The sequence below is a fragment of the Sebastes umbrosus genome, chromosome 6 (assembly GCF_015220745.1).
Source record: "Sebastes umbrosus isolate fSebUmb1 chromosome 6, fSebUmb1.pri, whole genome shotgun sequence".
Lineage (NCBI taxonomy): Eukaryota > Metazoa > Chordata > Actinopteri > Perciformes > Sebastidae > Sebastes > Sebastes umbrosus.
In genome coordinates, this window is record NC_051274.1 from 28,701,905 (window position 1) to 28,707,369 (window position 5,465).

At 40.2% G+C, this 5,465-nt stretch overlaps 1 protein-coding gene across 3 annotated transcripts in view; it reads left to right on the forward strand.

Moving 5' to 3' along the window:
* Positions 1 to 331: 331 nt before the first annotated feature.
* LOC119490679 (IQ motif and SEC7 domain-containing protein 1-like) overlaps positions 332 to 5,465 on the forward strand; it is a 150,946-nt gene continuing 145,812 nt past the window's right edge. Inside the window, exon 1 of one of the 3 annotated variants that reach the window (XM_037774196.1) lies at positions 332 to 686. The gene's annotated coding sequence lies outside the window, so the exon portion shown is untranslated. Of the gene's footprint in view, positions 687 to 4,673 lie in introns of those variants that run through there. The other 2 variants (XM_037774195.1, XM_037774199.1) reach the window with 2 other exon arrangements.

Genomic DNA, 5,465 nt, shown 5'->3' on the forward strand with positions numbered 1-5,465 from the left:
CTTCTCCAGTGGCTCCCTGTGGATTTATAAAAATGGAAATGAATAACTGTTTTTTGTTTACATTTTCATTTTTATTTATCATTGTTGTAGGTCTATGGTACGACGGTACGACTGAGTATTAGGGCCACATTGAGGAAAATAAAATAAATCTGAGATTTCGAAAATAAAGTGAGAAGTTTACGAGAAAAGAAAGTCATAATATTATAAAGTAGTAATTTTTACGTGTTATTTTCTTTTTTCTCGTAAAGTTATGACTTTATTCTCGTAATATTTTTTTTCTCGTAAAGTTATTACTTTATTCTCGTAATATTACGGCTGTGTTACCTTCATCACAATGCTCAAATGTTTTGCAGCTCCAGACAGATTTTTTTTTGTTTGTTTTTGCCTAAAATGGCTCTTTTGATAGTAAAGGTTGCCGCCCCCTGGTCTAGGAGAACCACACCTCCCAGCACTCTAAGAGGTTAAGTTGAAGCTCTGGGCGAAAAAAAAGAAAAGAAAAAAAAGAGCAGTTCGTAACAGCGACAGAGTGAGCGCTCGTGTTTTGTGTAGAGGATCTTTGAAACCGTCTGCAGCCACAGCTCCCAGCAGCATCCTGGTGACACTCACACACATACACACACACTGGTGTGATGGGGATTCTGGTTACCGAGCAGCAGAGGACAGAGGACGGAGGACTCACATCACAGGTGATTTACTCATCATCATCATCATCAAACCGTTCATTAACCGTCTGATCGGTGTGTTTAATGATGGAGATGGAGACCGTGTGTGTGTGTGTGTGTGTGTGTGTGTGTGTGTGTGTTGTGCGTGAATGTCCGCAGACAGCAGAAAAAAAGATGAACTTCAGCCCTCGGTGATGTGTTTAGATTAAAAACCCTTCTCGTGTTCCTCGGTAGTGAGTTCATGCGGGAGTGCTCGTGCTCGTGCTCGTGCTTGCATCGTTAATTAGCGCTGACGGTTAATTGGCTTTCCTGTCACATAAAGCCGGAACACCGCGAACACAAGCAGACCTGAAATACTCCCATCATACTCCTGTAGACGCTCAGTGAAAAGATCCATCTATGATGATCAGCAGCAGGATTACAGAGACCATTAAAGGTCTATTGATCTTCTATATCATTATTGGTGTATTGATCTTCTATATCATTATTGGTGTATATTCTACATTATTATTGGTGTATAGATATTCTATATGATTATTGGCCTACTGATCTTCTACATTATTATCGGTGTATTGATCTTCTATATTATTATTGGTCTACAGATCTTCTACATTATTATTGGTGTATTGATCTTCTACATTATTATTGGTGTATTGATCTTCTATATTATTAGTGGTGTATTGATCTTCTATATTATTATTGGTGTACTGATCTTCTATATTATTATTATTGTTGTATTGATCTTCTATATTATTATTGGTGTATAGATCTTCTATATCATTATTGGTGTATATTCTACATTATTATTGGTGTATAGATATTCTATATGATTATTGGCCTACTGATCTTCTACATTATTATTGGTGTATTGGTCTTCTATATTATTATCGGTGTATTGATCTTCTATATTATTATTGGTCTACAGATCTTCTACATTATTATTGGTGTATTGATCTTCTATATTATTATTGGTGTATTGATCTTCTTTATTATTATTGGTGTACTGATCTTCTATATTATTATTATTGTTGTATTGATCTTCTATATTATTGGTGTATTGATGTTCTATATTATTATTGGTGTATTGATGTTCTATATTATTATTGGTGTATTGATGTTCTATATTGTTATTGGTGTATTGATCTTCTATATTATTGTTATAGCATTGGTTTGATATCTGGAGGCCTGATACAGCCTCTGTAGTGTAGTGTAGTGTAGTGCTTTATTTGAATTGTGGTAACTGTATTTCTCACCTATACTGTAATATATAATTTAATTAGTGCGCCTTCATTCAGCCTGTTGCATTGCATATTATTTTATAGATTATTTTATAAGCTGTAGCCGACTCTTTCTTCTCATTTATATCACATTCAACATGACGATGATGATCAAGGCAGCATGTTTCTGCCTTGTTAGCATTGTGACCCGTACAAACCTCTGCTAGCAAACAAACTTTACCGGCCTTGGAGCTTTCAAACCGATCTTTATTGGCAACTGTCAACAGCCAGAATGGCCCGCAGTGGCGACGAGCCATACATGAGCCTGTCTAGCGTGACGCGTCCGGCTCACGGCACTGGGACCAAGCTGTGAAACTAGGCGATCTAGTTCTAAAATGAAACCAGACTCAGCAGTTGCCTGAGTCTGTAAACCTATAAATCCCATGTAATTCAACGCACACTCCTTTATTAAAACATTTGAACATTACAAAAGACAGAGGCATGTAGCCTTTAAGTAATAAATAAAAAGAAACGTCTATTAACATTGCAAAACAGAACAGTGGCATGTAGCCTTCAAGTATTTAAAACATGCAATATTGTCTGGATGTCTGTCTGTAGAGGTGCTTTGCTGAATTGGAAGTATTTCCTCCTTAGAAAAGTACGACGGCACCGTTACTGCACCGCATACTGGTTTTTGCGAATCTATTATTACTCCTTGTAAATCCGCCTTGAACGCAAAGTACTTCCATACCCAACTCTTGCTATTTGTTTTCTCAACAAGTTGAGGCGGAGGTAGCGCTGCGGCAGCCGCCATCTTTCACGTCTCGTGTTGTTGTTTTTTTTCATGCTGTTACCGCGTTAATCTTCTTCCTTCATTTCACAGCAGATGAGAACACTTGTAAGCGTATACTGCCCCCATTAGATCCGGAAGAATCGTATCTCCAGTACCTCCGCTCCGGTGCCAAATGACCATTACAGGCATCGTTCGGTACCTTTGGTACCGAAGAAAACGAGTACCGTCACATTTTTTTAATTTTGGTACTGAGTTGGTACCGAAGTATCGGTTCTCATGACATCCCTACTGTGAAACGAGGCGATCTAGTTCTAAAATGAAACCAGACTCAGCAGTGACATCGCCTGTTTCTCACATAAAATGTTTTCAGAAGTAGATTTTGGTGAATTGTTTAGAGACGGAATAACAGAAAGATTCCGAGCAGGCCGCCATGTTGTATTTCCTGTTTGAAAACCAGGGACCAATCAGGTGCATTCAACGATAGGATACGTCACCTCTTATACGGCCAGTTGAGTGGAGCCGTGCGTCCCCTAGTGTCCTCGCTGGACCTGGTGGACATGTACCGCTGGATTTAACATTATAGACATGATCACTGACTATTAGTGGAACAGTTTAGCCACAAATTCACAGACTGACCGTGCACCGTCCACACATCTACTCTGTATGGACCGAGTCTTGTTGTATTAAAGCGCTCTAGTCTACATGAGTTTAGAGTTGTAAGTCATGTGGTTTATGTGTAGCAGAGCTGCAACGATTAGTCGGTTAATCGATTAGTCGATTGTAGGGATGCTAATTTAGATTTTTTTTTCTAAACAATAACCGACCCTCGTTGACCGATTATTAACCGACAGGATTAGTGTGTTTCATGCAGCGGTGCTCTTTTTAGTGCCTTAAAAAGCTGCCCAGCTGCAACAAAAAGCCGATGCAAACAGGTTAAATCATCATTCATCACCAGCTGCAGTGTATGAATGAGCACAACAGACTACTGAGTCCTCAGTTCACCCGTTTGGTAGAGTTACTGTAGCAGCCATGACGCTGCGTGTGTTGTCCCAGTAACTCTCCGCAGCATCATTTAGTTAAGCTGCAAGGTTGTCAGCTGTGTTTCAGCCCGGCGTAATGTGTCCGAGAAGCCTTGTGTGTGTGTGGCGGCGGTGAGTGTGGGGTTGTTGGTGGCGTTATAGCTTTGAACGTAGCTGTAGATGTGTGTGTACAGTTTATTTGTCAGTGAATAAATGCTACAACTCCTCCAAGCCAACTTCCTGTATCCTGCAACACCGGCTCAGACTCTCTTAAGGTGGGCTGTTAAGGTGGACCAGCTATTCTCCTTTAAGTGACGAGCCGCACTTCTGAGTTTTGCTCAGCTTTTTAGCTATGTTTTAATATTTCTTTAAACCGTTTAACCGATAGTATTAATCGGTCAAAATTCTTAATGTCGGTAAACGGTTAAACGGTTAATTATAAACATCCCTAGTCGATTGAAAGAAAATGAACAGACAACTATTTTGATATGCGATTAATAATGTTGGTCGTTTTCCAAGCAAAACGACCAAACATCAGCTGGTTCCAGCTTTTCAAATCGGAGGATTTCCTGCTTGTCTTTGTCATATATGACAATGAATTAGTTATTATCATATTTGGGTTTTCTACTGTTGATCGGACAAAATAAGACCCTTGAAAGCATCTCCATGGGCTCAAGGTAATTTTTCTGAATTTTCTAGCATTTTTTTGACTTTTTTTTGTAAACATTTAAAGCCGCAGTAAGCGAGATCGGAGCAAATATGATAAAAAAAAAGTTATTTTAATAAAACGGTCACTATATCCTGACAGTAAAGCACGAGACAGGTAATCTGAAAGACATGATGTGCCTCTGTGTCCTCCGGTGCTCCTAACGCCATCTGCAAGATTTCACAGACCGGAAGGAAAACAACCAATCAGAGCTGAGCTGGAGCCTTTCCGTCTCTGAGCAGCTGTCAATCACTCGCAAACTCCGAGTGATAAATAAATCTAAATAAAATAAAAACTATATCTATAAATAAAAACATACTTGAGAAATATTGATGTCATAAATAGTAAGAATCTGGAGTTTCTTAAATAGAGGAGCACTACTAGGGGGCGACATAAAGACAAGTTTGATTGGAATTCCAAATATTATAATATTACTACAATATTTGTACCTGTAGTCATGAGCCTATAATGTGTAGTTTTTCTGTCCTTAATATTCCTGGATTGAAGCTTGTGTGAAGTTTTTTATGTTTCATACCACATCCTCTATAATATATGATGCTCCTGGTTGTGCGGTAAACCAGCGGTGATGTGATTTCTGCGCCAGTCGCCGCGTGACGGTGCGCGTTTTCCCCCTCTGCTACCAACACACACACACACACACTTTTCCTCCCTCCTCTCTCCTTCTTCCTTCTGTTTCCACCTCCTCCATCCATCTATCCAGGCTGCCTGTCTGGACTCGTCACCTCCTCCCTCCCTCCCTCCTTCCTCCTCCTCTCTCTACGGCAGAATAGCGGAGGAGAAAAAAAACCCTAATATTTCACCAGTGATAATAACCAAAAGCACCGTCCGTTCTCACGCGCTCACACAGAGAGAGAAGGGGGGGAATCATCAGCGCTGCAGCAGCGGATCGCTCGGCTGTCAGACGCAGAGGAATGATAATTAGAAAGAGATTGACTCGGCAACAAGAAGAAAAAGAGGAGGAAGAAGGAGGAGGAAGAGGAGCCGGGCCTGCAGCAGTGAGGCGAGCAGAGGAATACATGAAGGAAGAGAGAGAGGGAGGGAAGGAAG